We start from the raw sequence: 17,221 nt of genomic DNA on the forward strand, positions 1-17,221 counted from the left end.
GCCAGGTCTATACCCCCATCCAAACTGAATGGTTTTGTAAATAGACAATGAGTTGGAAATAATAGGAAAGGTTCAAGCCAGATTTGAATCTGGGGTTGGGGGCTCCATGTAAATATTTGACTACCAGAATATTCCAAATGAAGCAAATGCTTGGGCAGCGCTGCACTTTGCTGGAACCAGATCTGGCAAAGGCTGCCTTGGTACTGGCAAGTAGCACGCAGTGAAAAGGGACTACTCCCTCGAATGCTTGTACAGAAGCATATTAGCTCTAGAGTACATGACCAAACACAGACGTGTGAAAATGAGCGTATCACTATAACTACACAAAAGTGTCTATAAACCTTTTCAATTGAAAGCCACTGAAAACCCACGAGGATTCCTAGCTGATGGGAAGGTTTAGAGGAGAAAGAGGTGGGGCAGGAAGAGATGGTGGGAAACTGGGGACATGGGGAGATAGCTAATAAACATTTTCATGGGCCTGTTGCCAAAGAATTTGGGAAATACTACTGTAGCAACAAAACCTTTTGGAAAGTTTTTACATGAAATTCATATTTATTTCTGAATTCTGTGGTTGAGCTGACAGGGAAAGAGTCAACTAAGAAATTCATTTACCAAACATTCAGTTTATTTAAGAAGACTTCAGCAGGAATGTGCTTTTAAAGTTATAGCTTTAGAAATATTCATCATATGTAAGCCAATGAATGAAATTCAAGCAAATAATGAAACCTTTCCTTTAATAGTTTTACCTAATCGGGAATATTAACCTTATATTTCAAACAATTAAAGGACTCATTGTACGCCTGGAATGTGCATTCCATATTTCTGAAGGCCCTGTCATCTATCCAATGCTAAATCCAGACACTGTCTTGACATCGCAGTTGACTAATTCGGTAGTAGCTACGTTTTTCGATCCAGATTATCAGGACCATTAACATAAAACGAAAACCCAAAGGGATGGAGACTCATGAGCCCTAAGATAATTCTCAAAAGACTGGGAGTTTCTTTCTGAGATCAAAAGTCACAACTTGAAAACATAATTCTCCTTTAGTTTTACTCTCCACCCCTCTGACCCTCACTGAATTGCTTTCTTCTTTGACCACACATCCCAGGGAAACCACCATACTTCCCTACATGGTTTCTTGCCCAACTGAACCATTGTACTTCCATAGAACTTCCTCTCCCACCATTAAACCATATCCCATGTGATTCAACTTACTTTCATCTGTACTAAACATGGGATGATTTGGCATTTCCTGCCATCTCTAACTGTATGATCTAGTTTACTAGATATCAGAAGGAAAGGCAAGGGATACCTGGGTGGCTCAGTTGGTTAAGCGTCTGTCTGCCTTCGGCTCAGGTCATGATCCCGGGGTCCTGGGATCGAGCCCCGCATCGGGCTCCCTGCTCCGCAGGAAGCCTGCTTTTCCCTCTCCCACTCCCCCTGCTTGTGCTCTCTTTCTCACAAATGAATAAATAAAATCTTAAAAAAATAAATTAAAAAAAGATAAGGAAGGGACATATAAGAAAAAATAAGCTAAATGCATAGGAAAATGCTAAATGCTACAGGGGTTCACAGAAGAGATTATATCGAATTCATTTAGAATTGAGCTAAGAAAAGACTTTGTGGTAAAAGGAGGCTTGAACTGGACTTAAATATGGATAGATTCCCCCAAATTAGAGAGAGAATGTTTAAAGCACAAAAAAGTAGCACTTCACTCTCTAGTTGAAAATCCTCCCTGTCAATCTCAGAATCGCCTGCAAATGTCACAACAGAAATGAGGTCCCGCATCATCTAGGCTCGGGCTGCCTCTCTGTCCCATCACCTCACCACAAATTCACTTGAAGTCTATGCTGTTGTGATGCAGAGCCTATCTTAAAACTTTCCCTTTGTCAAACGCTTTTATTTCTTGGAAATTAGGAACAAGGAGTTGAGTTAATTATACTTCTCAGTTCGTGCCACATTATCATCATGGGTCCAAACAAAGTTCCTCTCTTGATGGAGGTATTTATTCATTAACTGTTAGCTCCTCAGCCCCTCGTGTCCCTACCTCTACCATATGCAACTATTGCAGCATTGCAGCTCTTCATCCTGTTTAATGGGGCTTTTCATTTGCATGTTTTTACCAAATGTGTGTAACATGAGCATATGTACTTTCAAATATATGTAAATATATTGTTTTAAAGTTCTCGTTTCTTACTTTTCACTAAATATTACGTATTTAAGATCCACCTATGGGGGGGCACCTGGGTGGCTCAGATGGTTAAGCATCTGCCTTCAGCTCAGGTCATGATCCCAGGGTCCTGGGATCGAGCCCCACGTCTGGCTCCTGGCTCAGCGGGGAGCCTGCTTCTCCCTCTGCCTCTCCCCCAGCTCATGGGGGAGCTCTCTCTCTCTCTCTGTATCACTGTGTCTCGAATGAATAAATAAAATCTTAAAAAAAAAAGATCCACCTACGGGCCTCAGACTTTGTGTAATCCGTCATATTTAATGGTTATATATAGTCCAGGGTGTGTGTCCACTCCCCCAGCGCTGGCCATTTGGGATGCCAATAAGAACCTTCGATCACATGCACACACATACACGCTCATGCTCACATATCCACACTCGCTCACATTCACACCCACACAAAGACTCACACGCGTACACAAACACTCTCACATATACAGTCACATGTACACACTCACGTCGCACAGGTACAAATGCTACAGTGACAGTGCTCCCAAATGCCCCATCATGAACGTGTAAGAACTTTGGAATATGGAGCCTGGAGTGGAACTGCTAAGTTATAAGACATGTTTATGCTTAATTTTCCTGAAGAGTGCTAGACTGATCTCTAGAATGGCTGAGGGCTCCCATATCCACACAGCTCTGCCAGCACTTGGCAGTATTCAGCTTTGCAGTGCTGCCAATCTAATAACGCGGGAGGTGCCTTTAATGAAACCACTCCTCAGTGCTTAAACTGAATTGTATCTTTTTTTTTTTTTCGGCTAGCCTATACCAGCCTGTAAAACGGTAGAGGCCATTTAAAGCCAAAGGCACTAAAACATATGTGAAGAATACAGATTTCAAGAGAGCAAGGCTTCTAGTTGTGGAATGAATAAGTCTTGGCAAGAAAAGGCACAACAGAGGGAACCCAGTCAGTGCTATTGTAATGCGTTTGTATGGTGACAGGTGGCAGCCACACTTAGTGAGCGAAACATGACATATACAGACATTGAATCACTATGTTGTATACCTGAAACTAGTGTCACGTTGTGTACCAGCTACACTCAAATAATTTTTTTCTGAAAAGCAAGGCAGGAATGAAAAAGAGACTATTACCCAAATGGATTAAACCGGGAACTGGCTAAGGTGACATAGATGGGACTCTAATTCCAATTCCATGCTCACTTTCACGTATCAGAAGGCAACATATGTATACCTTGTGTCAAAAATCCTAATAATTTCTTTTTACATAGTTCACTCTTTTGGTGACAGACAAGAGTCAATACTCAAGGTCCTCTAGGTTTCTCGCTAATTTTAATACATCTCCGAAATGTATAGGTACCCTTTTCACAATATCATCAACGGGAAGGAAGCACAAGTCTGGGCAAGCAGTTTGGAACCTGTTCTTCTGCATCCATCAGATGAGCCTCTCAGCAGGAGGGTGCAGCCTCAGCAGCTCCATCTGGCTCCGCAGGTTCTAAATGCTTCCTCTGGTTCTCCAAGCCTCATGACACGGGCTAAACAACAGCAAGGACTACTAATTCACATATGTCAAGATTGCCCAAGAAATTCTTTGTTTGCTTTGTTGGGACCCTTTCAAAGTCTTTATTAATTTACACATTTGAAAAGTATTCTTTGAAGTATTTTGTAACAAATAATTTAATCCATTTGTCATTGATTTGTACTTTGCTCATTCCAAAAGGAATTTTAAGTGGCAAAGAGCTTATCACTTTTTATTTCAATGACATATCTAATTTTATGCCCTTTTCCTATGAGCTGGACATTTTTTCCCCCTAATGCTTTTTATTCCTTCTTAGGGAAAAGATCACACACATTTCTATGTGGCTCACAGCAAAGCAACACATCACATTCTTGGGAGTACCCTTTACGTTACACATACAGATCAGCTTTTCTCAAAGATCTTTGATTTTATTCTTTGTGAAGCTATATATAATTCTTTTTACACTCCAGCCCTGTGAAGCAGAGCATTTCTAAATCTGGGCGGCTTAATTAGAAAGAAGCAGGCACACATATGGCTGACAGGCTTGGAAATCAGAAGCTTTGGATTGGAACGATTCTCCCGTGAATTCCACTCCGTGATCTGAAGCACTTGATAAAGATTCTTGGATTCCCTTCTCTATAACTTATAGTAATACACTTGTGTTTTAATATGAGTGTTCATTATCATTTATGGAATAAACACTTTTTATAGAGCTAGCTATGTGCAAGGTATTATTGTTAGTGTTTTATAAAGTGCTTGAATCCTCAATAAATTCTATTAAGCAGGCACTAGTATTATCTTTACTTTACAAGGGAGGAAATTGAGGTCCAGAGAAGGGAACTAACTTATCCAAGGCCATGCGGCTTGTCAGTGCCAAAGCCAGAATTCTGACCCTGGCAGTCTAGGGGCACAGTCGGTGGTCCCGACACGTTTCTAACTGAAGGTCTCATGCACAACATGATTTTAATAGTTTTCAGTCAGATTACGTAACACTATTATTATTGTGTATGTAACAGGAAAAGCTTACTCTGTGAATAGGAAGAGAGATAACGACTCTACAAATATCCAGATCATATGCTGCAGCTCTCTTCACTTTCCCGATTAAGAAGTCTCATTCCAACAATCTCCCAGATGTGTTTCATGGGTTATACAGAACAAATTGGACAAACTCCTGTACCCCTCACTTCCCTGACTCTCTTTCTAATGGCCACTGTCTCACACTCTTTGAACCACAAATACCACAACATAACAAGAGAGTATTGTAGCATAAATTAAAAGCACCTCTTCAAATTTCATCTCAGGGAAAACTGACCAAATCTAATAATCATGGCATTAAAGCTTATTTGTCATTCAATTTTTTGGTATTAAAACCAAAAAGTCACCTTTCCACCATCAATGTATTTTCCTTAAAAAGGCAATCACATACCATTTGCTTTTTTAAATTAACAAGAACATGTCAATAACCCTTACGAAACACTCATCACATGGCCATTGCCATGCTAGGAACTAGAAATACTGGGATGAATAAGGCAATAATTAGCCTGTGAAATCTATATACAGAAAACAGAAAAATGAATACGTGGTGGAAATGCTATAAACAAGGTAAAACAAGGTTTGTTTTTTGTCAAGAGTTTATTTGTATTAAAAAGCATCAGATGCAGAGCTTAATTGAAGATATTTATAAAATAATACAATTATCATAAGATTTTATTTTAAAGAAGGGTGTATACACAGAGACTGTCTTTTAAGTCTTGTATAAAAGAAGATAAAACGGGCTTGTAGATTTACGTTGCTTGCCAAGGTCAGGTTAAAGACAATTTGAAAAACAACTTCAGTAACCAAGTTAACACATTTCAACAATTAATTCAAATAAAAATTCTATGGGAAACCATCCAGTTTTCGGCCTAGAAAATATATTGGAAGCAATGCATTTGGGGCTGTTTCTGATAGATTTATGTTGTGATTTTGTGCCTATTTAAACTCTCAGATGATTCTTCAGTGTAACAACATCTCTAAAACAGGAATAATGTAGTGATGTCATGGTAAGAACTAGAAAGGCTTTCAAAACAGAGATAACAAACATGTTATTCTGTCTAACCATACATTCACAGTTACCGAATCAAATCTAATGGAGGAAAATCTTTATTAACCCTGTGACCTCAGTCTACCATGCTCACAGCTGGTTATTACTTATTCTTCAGATCCAGCCTTAAAATCTCTTTGGAAAGGCCTTCTTGATCGCTCAATCTAAAGTAGGCCCTTTATATTCCCTCAAATAAATCTATACTTTCCTTGTATGATACTGTTACTCTTTCTCTTCTTATAAGGGCACCAGTTCTATCAGTCACCCATATGACCTTATTTAATCAACTCCTTAGAGGCCCCATCTCCAAGATAGTCGTGGAGGGGGTGGGGGTTAGGGCTTCAACATATGAATTTTGAGGGGGGAGGCATGATTCAGTCCATAGCAAGCACTTACCACAATTTTTCATCACTTAATAGCTCATTCACTTATTTGATGATTTCCTCCCCAAATTGCAAACTGTATAAACTCAGTTAAAAACTATAGGGATCAGAGATGTGTTTGCTTTGGGCACCACTGAGTGTCCAGTGCTCAGCATAGTACCTGGCATAACACATTCTAGTTGAATCTTGAAGGAACAAATCAATGTGGTCAGGATCTGAATCTTCACACAAAAATTTTTGAAATCCATCTGTTGATGCAAAGTCTTCTCTTCAATAGCTTCAGGACACATTTCTATGCATACATTAATCTTCCCCCATTTAAACCTTGTAAAATAATATAATGCAAATTACTGTCAATTGATAATTCAAGCAATGCCTTTGGGGGATTATTTTATAACGCCATCCTTATTAATGTCCAACTTAAATCTCTTTCATGTGAAAGATGTTCTGGTTAAAAAGAAGTACAGACAAAGAAAAAATAGCTGATAAAATGCATCTTCAATTAAAGGACAGAAACTCATGTTTTAAAAATCTCAAAATAATTTTGATAAAGAGGAACATGGAAAATTAACGGCAATGATTAAATTAATAACTCAATCAAAATAAACCCTCTAATTTTCTCAGATTGTTTAGCCTCAGAATGGGGAAATAATCTAAGCAGTATCCGAAGAGAGGGATTTGTGGCATTGATTACATCTAGTACTGGCTTAATGAGACACTGTAGTGGACACTTTCCCCCCATTCCACTCTAAAATTTCAATCTAATGTGTTTTGAAGTTCAGTAGTGAATTTTTATTCCGTTCCACCAATAAATGCAAAGCCCCTTTTTTCACATATAGCTCAGACTGCATGCATTACTCATGCTGAAAGGAAAATCTATTTCCAAGATTGTGAGACATTCAGATATAATGACAATGGTACTAAGTTAAATTGACATGAATTTTATCTTTAGTATTACCATATCTTATGAACTAAATCTGTTATTTTAGTGTTACTCTTTTTTCTCAAGCTTTTATTAAATTCTAGTTAGTTAACCTACAGTGTATTATTAGTTTCAAGTGTAGCATTTAGTGATTCATCACTTATATATGTCATCCAGTGCTCATCACGACAATTTCTCTCCTTAATCCCCAACACATCACCCCACCCACTTCCCCTCCAGTAAACCCCAGTTTATTCTCTATAGTTAAGAGTCTTACTGTTAATCCTTTTATGCATCTAAAAAATGAAAATAGTAATACATTGTTAGAATTAAATGAAGAAATTAACATAAAGAGCTTGTTAACTGCAAAAAATTTTTGTGAAATTAGATGATTATTGTGATCATCTTTACCAAAACTCCACAAATTAAAGCATCAGCTAAAAGAATTTGTGCTCATAAATTTGTATGATGCATTAGTGGTGAAAGTATGATATTCCACTTTTAATGTTTCTTTCCATTATGACACTCCTGGCCTTTTGTCACCTGTCCTTCTCTCTGCTTCAGGTGAATTGGGGCCACTAATCAGATTGTTGAGTTTGAAGAAAGAAACTTGGCCCGCATAGTTTAGCCCCTCCTTCCTCTCTTTTTTGGTAGCGCTACAGAAAGTCCTGCATTTCCTCTACTGTGTTCTCCCAGGTGTAGGTTCAGCGACTGATGGAGGAGACCTGCCCCAATTCAAGACTACTAGCGACAGGACACTTGATAGTCAGCATCCAACAAGGCCGCCAACAAAGTTTCCTCGTATTCTTGCCATTGTGTAGTCCCCTCCCACATTGAATCTGGCTGACATAAAAAAACAATAATATAATGCAGAAATGACAGTGTATAACTTCTGAGGTAAAGCTGTAAAAGAAATTGTGATTTCTCACTTGCTGTTTTTTGGGTTACTCCCTCTGGGGGGAAGCCAGCTGCCAATGTCATGAAGATATCCAAAGAGTCCAGTGGCAAGAAACTGAGACCTCCTGCCAACAGCTAGTATCAACTTGTCAGTGATACGATGGAGCTCTCTTGGAAGCAGATCCTCTAACCCCAGTCAAGCTTCCAACCATAGCCCAAGCTAATATCTTGACTACAACCTCATAGCCAGGACCATCCAGCCAAGCCCCTTCTGGATTCCTCATCTGTAGAAACTGTGATATAATAAGAGTTTATTGTTGTTTAAGCTGCTAAATCTTGAGATAATTCTTACACAACAATAGATGATTACTATGAGAGATTAACTGCTTTTACACCTTACATCTGTTAACACATAAAAAATACATTCTCCAATATCAGCTTGAAATATCAGAGGTGAAATTTTCCTTCCAAACACTAAATCTTTTGTCTTTTGTTGTCATTACTTCAGCACTTGAGCAGGGAAGTTTGATTCCAGTTACTGAGTCCTCTCAAACATCCTATTGTGCCTTGCATTTTATAATGTATCCATCTATTCAACAAGCATTCTATTGAACATCTACTAAATTCTAAGCACTGTGCAAAAGTTTTGAATACCAAAAGAATTAGAACTTGAATAAGAACTTTCACTGAACTTGAAATTTCCATAGTCTCATTAAAAAAAGGCAGAACTACTACAAACTACTACATAATATCATAGAATGTCAAACTTCAATGAACTTGTTAATGAAGTATGAGGGCAGGAAGGGAAGATTTCAGCAAGCGTAAACTGATTTGCTATATTTAATTGGAATTACGGTGTACATGGAGACAGCATATGTGAGTAAGCCCATCCTCATGCATTACCTCATTGATGATAATGAGTAGAAAGAAGAAGAAAGCATACTGGTTAACAGCATAGACTCCAGAGCCAGACTGTCTCAGGTTCTGTCTTGACTCTGTCTCCCTGGACTTGTGTGATCTTGGGATACTTAACATAAACTTTCTGTGCCTGTTTCCTCATTTCCTTTTTTTTTTTTTCTTCAAGTGTGCAGTACAGTGACTTTTTAGTCTGTGCGCAGGTGCGTGCAACCATCCGCATAGTCAAGTTTAGAACTGGCCATCCTTCCAAAGAAACCGTCCCCCCTTCGCCGCCGGCACCCCCACCCCAGCCCCTGGCAAGCACTGTCCCGCCCTCTGTCTCTGTGGGTTTGCCCATCCTGGACCTTCAGATACAGGGAGTCCTAGAATCTGTGTCCTCTCGTCAAATGGGGTTATTTGAGGATTAAATTAGTTAATAGATGTCAAGGATTTAGAATAGTGCCTAGCACTACATTATTGTTTGATATTATTATCAAGATTCACAAAATCATTCAATTAAGCTGACAATGGTTAGTCTCAACTTCCTCAGACTCTGATTCACTCTGAGTCAAATTATTCATACATGTTATTTTTCTCTGTTGGCCAAAAAATATGTTAGAGATGTTATCTAACATTCCAGGAGTATCAAGAGATAAGTTTGCTCTTTCCACAACAGATTAACTCAGACGTTGGAATTTCTTGCCCCATTTTTTGAAAAACCAACCAGAATTACCTTCTTAAAGTCATCTTATGAGGAAGAATTAATTATTTTTCACCTGTTTAAACTGTTTACAAATCTGGACAAAAATGCAAAAAAAAAATTAAATTGATTGTCTTTTTAAAGTAATGAATAATCATAAAGTAATGAATAAATCAAACAATGCCTTATTCATGTTCTAATTCAAATTGTTCAATAGTTCCTTCTTTTTTAAATTGTTTTAAATTATTACATATTCTTTACTAAAATAAAGCACTAGATTTTTTATGGAATCAAACATCTGAATTATTGAACTATATATCTGATAGGCAAAAGAGGTTAGTTTTCCCATTCTGTATTAGCTACAATATGGTATCTTTTGCTCATTATAGTTCAAAATAATAGAAGTTTTTTAAAAAAGTTTTTACTGTTTCATGAGCGTTTGAGATTTTGCACTGATGCATTGTCTATTCTTTTGACTTTGTGTAACCTAAAAGCTAGTTCATCTATCCCTTAATAATTAAGAGATGTAGAGTGATATCAGCAAGATGATAGAATAATAGGAGTTTTCTACCCTCTTGCCCCAAGAATATCAGTTTTGAAATCACCCATGGGCAGGAATTCCTTTTAGGAGTGCAGGAGTCCAGCTAAGAAGTTCTACCACACCACTGGAGCAAAAAACTCTGAGACTGGATGCTTGGAGTGGGTAGAAGAGAGTTTTACTTTTCTGTGTCATCCGCGCCACAAGGCAGCACAACTCAGTGCCAAGAGATTCCCTAAGCCCACAGTTTTTTCCATAGGGGAGAGCGAGACTGTGGGAACATCCGGTTTCTCCAGCTGTGTGGGATACTGACAAAGGAGCCCACTTCTTTCTCATCCCATCCAGAATACTGAAGTGATCTTGCATGATAGAGGGGCAGGGAGAATCTGGGAATACAGCCTCAACATGCCCAATCATTGAGAAAATGCAAATCAAAGCTACAATGAGTCATCACCTCACATCTCTTAGGATGGCTATGATCAAAAACACAAGCAATAACAAGTGCTGGCCAAGATGTGAAGAAAGAGAATCCCACCCTGTTGGTGGGATTGTAAATCAGTATAGCCACTATGAAAAATGGCATGGAGGTTCCTCAAAAAATTAAAAATGGAAATACCATATGACCCAACAGTCCCACTTCTGGGTGTGCATCCAAAGGAAATGACATTACTATCTCTAAGAGATATCTGCATTCCCCTGTTCATCGCAGCATTATCCACAGTAGCTATGACACAGAAACAACCTAAGTATGCTATAGTATGTGTATGTATGTATATATATATATATATATATATATATATATAATGGAATATCAATCAGCTTTAAGAAAGAAGAAATCCTGCCATTTGCAAAAACATGGATGAATGTGGAAGATATTATGCTAAGTGAAATAAATCAGAGGAAGACAAATACTGTATGATCTCTTCTATATTTGGAATTACACAAACAGAGAGTAAAAAGGTGGCTAGCAGGGGCTCAGGAGTAGGGCAACTGAGGAGATGCTGGTCAAAGGAAGCCTTCAGTTATAAGATGAGTATGTTCTGGGGATCTAATGTATAGCATGGAGACTACAGTTAATAATAATACAATATTATGTACTTGAAATTTGCTAAGAAAGTAAATATTAACCGTTCTTAACACACATACACAAGGTAACCTTGTGAGGTGATGGATGTGTTAGTTAACCTGATTGTGATAATCATTTCACAAAGAATATGTGTATCAAATCATCACATCATACATTTTATCTATATATATAGAGAGAGATAATTTATTTGTCAGTTATACTTCAATAAAGCTGGAAAAAATATGAAAGAATAGATTGATAGTAACTGCAAAAAAAAGTATTGTGATATAGGCATGAATAGGCATGGATAAAGTCTTAAATACATGAAAGAGTAGAGAGGGCCACTGAAAATGTAATCTCTTGTCTAGAACTTAAGTATTTGAGAGCTAGTTGTCAGAAAGGACAGAAAGGGAGAAGAAGGAGGGTAGTTTAGAAAATTGAAGAACAGCTTGAACAAAACAAGAAATGAGTTAATGAGCATGTCCTGGGAGAAGTGGGCTACAGCCAGATGTGCAAGTGTTATTCCCAGCATGATAGGCACATTCATCTTTATCTTACAATCTAGGGTTGGTAAACTTTTGTTCATGGAGCACATCTGACCTGCCTCCTGCTTTTGTGAGTAAGGTTTCACTGGAACATAGACACAACTCTTCATCTTAAGTATTGCCCATGTCAGCTTCATGCTCTGCAATGGGGTGAGTCATGACAGAGATCATGTGAGCAGGAAATCTTAAAACATTACCTACCTGGCTCTTCACAGAAAATGTTTGCTGACCCCTGTTACAGATGACAGCACCAAAATGAAAAAATTTGAGGAGGGGAATAAAAACAGAAAGTGTTTAATGAGGCTCCCCACCCTTCCCCAAATAGTTTTTGGAAAGAGAACTCTGATAAAAAGAAAATCTTATGTAGTGGTTTTATCTGTATTATCTCATTTTAAAACTATGCACATTAAGTATTAATTTATGAATCCATTACCTTCTCTATTACATTGCAAGTGCCTCCATAAATACATGTGTTATCTAGGTGGAGTAGGGAGCAACCTTATCCATATGTGTACATAGATGTATAAGAGCTAGAAAATAGGAATTACTCTTAGAGAAGAGCACATTCCAGTTCAGTTCAGAAAGGAGCCAACAGTAGCTAGACAGGCAGAGAAATAAACTGAGAAAGAAGTTGCCAGTAAAAAATGGCTAAGAGTCATGAGAAAGAGGTAGAGTATTGAAGAAGACAAACCACTCAAATCACACTTTTTTCTTAGAGTTTACTCTGAGTTTACTGGATACATTGAAGCTTGAAAGAGCTGCATGTAATTGCTGCAAATTGTTAAAATTAATTAAAATTTTAAGAGCTGATCGCTGTTTTTAGTTATTATAGGGAAAGCTCTAGTTAGCTCCATTGTCTTGAGGAAAAGGAAGCTGATGATCTTACGAAATCTTGGGCAGGAAACTTGAAAAGCATATTAGTACAACTCAACAAACCATGATCACGATCAGCTTTTGCAGAAACACCACCATGAATACTGAAATGAATAAGATCTTGATTTTTTAATATATTTGAATCATATTTTTATTCTGATAATAATAAAAGCTTATCAATAAAAAAATAGATGGATATGAGCAAGAAAGAATCTCAACTCCCAGAAAAACCACTGTTAACATTTTGGTGTATTCCTTTTCAAATATTTTTCTATTCATTTTTTGTTCACAGAGATGGAATCACACCATACAGTCAATTTTGTATCTCACTTTATCCGCTTATCATTTTGCAAAATAAGCAGTCTGTTTTTGTTTCAAACTCTTTAATGATGTTTGTTAACACAATTTTTCATCATCTCAATAAACTATGATTTAGTCATTCCTCTGTTCTGGACATTTAGATTGCTTCCAGTTTTTTGCAATTATAAATTATACAACTTGATGATGAACATCTTTATGTCTGAATCCTTAATGAAATTTAGAATTACTTTCTTAAGATAGATTTCTGGAAGTAGGATTATAAGATAAAAGGTTATGAATATTTTTAAGCATTGTGATCCTTCCTGCCAAAATATTTTCCAAAACTGCTCGGTCATCTTGCATGATCTCCTCCCAGCAGTGCAGGGGAATGGATAGGCAGCACTTTGGTGTGAGTGAAACCAAGTTCAGAGAAGGAAATACAGAAATCACATTCACTGACAAATTTTTGTCTAAAGGGAAAAGTCAGAAAGGAAGAAAGTGAAGTGCCACCTTTTGCAGAAAGAACAGCTTCTACAAAAGGGTTATAAAATGAAAGCCTATTGAGACCCTTCCCAGATCAGATGGGGAAGTCATCTGGTTTTCCTGTTTTTACCCACAAATCTGGGCAACCCCTTCCATCCACTTCTAAGACAGAGGGCTGAGCAGTGGCACCAGCTTGCTCCCCTGGGGACAGATGGATCTGCTCACCACAGTCACCATCCAAAAGGCAGAAACATGATAGTTGGAAGAGACCATAAAGATGATTTGATCCTACACCTCACTTTATCAGATCAAAGCCTAGAAAAATGAACTGACTGTCAAGGAGTGACTCACAGCCACTTTGTGGCAAATTTTGGACTAATACCCATATCTCCCTCTACCTCTGATGACAAATAAAAATTGCTGTACTTAATTTGAAGGCACAAACCTTGTATACATGATTCCGTGTATACGTTTCCCTCATTAAGTTTTGAAGTTGTGGCAGATGTTGAACAATTTACTCTAGTGCTTAGAAGGTGTTTTTAAAAATCTGATAAAAAGTTTCAGAATTTCCTAACTGATTGGTATACATCACAAGGGTGAATAGTTGCTCATTTCTTTGCTAATTTTCTGGATGCTCTTAAAGGAAGTTAATTAACCTGAAGTCTCCAACTTGATTCGTTTTTTTTTTTAAAGATTTTATTTATTTATTTGAGAGAGAGAGACTGAGAGAGAGAGAGCATGAAAGGGGGGAGGGTCGGAGGGAGAAGCAGACTCCCTGCCGAGCAGGGAGCCCGATGCGGGACTTGATCCAGGGACTCCAGGATCACGACCCGAGCCGAAGGCAGTCGCTCAACCAACTGAGCCACCCAGGCGCCCCCAACTTGATTCATTTTTAAAAGGATTTTTTAAAAAAAATTATAGTGTATAGACAATGGAATATTACTCAGCCATCAAAAAGAATGAAATCTTGCCATTTACAATGACATGGATGGAGCTAGAGAGTATTATACCAAGTGAAATAAGTCAGGCAGGGAAAGACAAATACCATATGATTTCACTCATATGTGGAATTAAAGAAACAAAAAAAATGAGCAAAAGGAGAAAAGAAAAGAGAGACAAACCAAGAAACAGACTCTTAACTACAGAGAATAAACTAATGGTTACCAAAGGGGAGGGGGGTTGGGGCATGGGTGAAAGAGGTGATGGGGATTAAGGAGTGCACTTGTAATGAGCACCGGGTGATGTATGGAAGTGTTGAATTACTATATTGTACACCCAAAACTACTATAACATTGTATGTTAACTAACTGAAATGTAAATAAAAACTTTAAAAAAATTGTAGTGTATAGAAATAAAAAAGCTTAAAAATAGTTAATAGTATAGTGGTTGCATGTTTGGTTACAGCTAAGGTCAAGTGTCATTTCAGGCTTAGGAATAGTTTCTCGTATTGTTGGTCCCTGAGTCATTGGTCTCTTGTTGGTTCCCTCAAACCTTCCCACACCTTTGTAACAGTACCTTTACTAATACCTCTTAACTTGAAAAACAAATAGTAACACTAATATAATATTTGAAAGATATAATAGTATGTGATTCTAAATGCAAACATTTGCCATTTATCCTTTCACAAAGGCTTTCATAAGCACCATAACTTTAATAAACATGTGTTTTGATTTCTGAAGTCTTAAATCAGTATTGCAAATATAAAGCAACTACTCTTTTTTTTTAAGATTTTATTTATTTGTCAGAAACAGAGAGAGAGTGTGCACAAGCAGAGTGGCAGGCAAAGGGAGAGGAAGAAGGCTCCCCACTGAGCAGAGAGCCCGACGTGGGCCTTGATCCCAGGACCCTGGGACCATGACCTGAGCTGAAGGCAGACGCTCAACTGACTGAGGCACCCAGGCTTCCCTAAAGCAACACTCTTTAAAAAAATATATAATCTTTGTTATTTCATACTGTCATCTGAATTTTAAACCTGCTTACATTGTATTTTTATGTTTAAATTGGCAATAACCATAATATTTACTGTGGATATATGTGTGTGTATATATATATATATATATATATATTTGCAAGTGTAGCATTTGTTTTCCTTTGTACATTTTGCCTACAGTTATAATAAAGCACCATTAGGTAGGGTCTTTCTAACAGATTTGTGGTTATAGGCATGAAAATATATGAAACAGCAGCATTTTCTATTTCAAAATAATGGAACTGTGTATTAAAACAGCAAAATATTTATACCGAAGATCTGTATGTAATGCTGAATATAAAATAAGAAATAAGTTAAATAATCACCTTTTCCTTTAATAGAATCTAGCAAAGTAGTTTCAAAAAGTAAATACATAGTAAATATTTTTAAGACATATTTTTTTTATAAATATTTTATTTATTTATTTGAGAGAGAGAATGAGAGAGAGAGAGCACATGAGAGGGGGGAGGGTCAGAGGGAGAAGCAGACCCCCTGCCGAGCAGGGAGCCCGATGCGGGACTCGATCCCGGGACTCCAGGATCATGACCTGAGCCGAAGGCAGTCGCTTAACCAACTGAGCCACCCAGGCGCCCAAGACATATTTTTAAAAAACCGTAGTACAACCTGAAAGCTTACATTATCATTTTTTGACTATTTTAACCTAATCACAGTGTATTTTTCATATTGTGATTTGTAGCTTTAAGAAAATAAGAGTATTTTCCTCATCTATTTTACTAAATAAAGATGATGAACACAGTTCTGAGTTTTTGTATTCCTATTGTTTTCATTACAGTTGAACCAAGAAAAAATCTGAATGGCTTTATATCTAATCTTAAAAATGAATTCATAACTTGAAACTCTCCCATAATGAAAACTCCAAAACCATTGAGTCAATCTTACACAAATTGTATCAGAAAACAGAGAAGGAAACATTTTGCAAATAATTTTATAAAACCTGGATTATCCTATACCAAAACCAGACAAACATTACAAGACAAAAAAATCACAAATATTCTTCAAGAACAATATATTCTTGACAAAATATTAGCCAACAGAAATCAAACATGTTTATAGATATATATCACATCATTAATAGATAGGGTTTATCCCAGAAATGTAAGGTTGGTTTAACTTTCAGAAGTTAATCAATATATTTCACCACATTATGAGAATAAATATTTAAAGTGATTTGATTCTTCCAATAAATTCAGAAAAAAGGTGGGAAAAAAATTGAACACTTAGGACAAAAAAATTTCAGTGACATTGGAGCAGAATGATATATCTACAACCAAACGAAGGTCATCTATGAAAAAAACTACTGTGGACATTATACTTAGTGGTTAAAGACTTTTTATGTTTTTCCTCTTAGATTGAGAATAAGTCATGGATATCTGAACTCATCACTTCTATTCAAGATTGTTCTAGATTATATAGATAGAATGGGATCACAATAAAAATCCCAGAAAGTTGTTTTCTGAATATGAACAAAATGATTCTAAAGTTTATATGGAGAAGGAAAAGACCCAGATAGTCAACACAATGTGGACAATATAAAGCCCCAGAAATCAAGACTGTTCAGTATTAGCAAACAAAAACAAAAACAAAAACAAAAAACAGGGAAATAAGTAGAACAGAATAGAGAACCCAGAAATAGACCTAGATAAGCATAGTCAACTGATCTTTGACAAATGATCAAAGGGGGAAAAGATAGTTTTTTCAACAAAGGGTTCTGGAACAACTGGACAACAAATGTAAAAAAAAAAAAGAATCTAGACACAAAATTAACTCACAATGGGTCACAGACCTAAATGTAAAATACAAAACAATAGAACTCCGAGAAGATAATATAGGAGAAAGC

This window comes from Leptonychotes weddellii, chromosome 2, assembly GCF_054177405.1.
Source record: "Leptonychotes weddellii isolate Sample4059 chromosome 2, ASM5417740v2, whole genome shotgun sequence".
NCBI classification, from domain to species: Eukaryota; Metazoa; Chordata; class Mammalia; order Carnivora; family Phocidae; genus Leptonychotes; species Leptonychotes weddellii.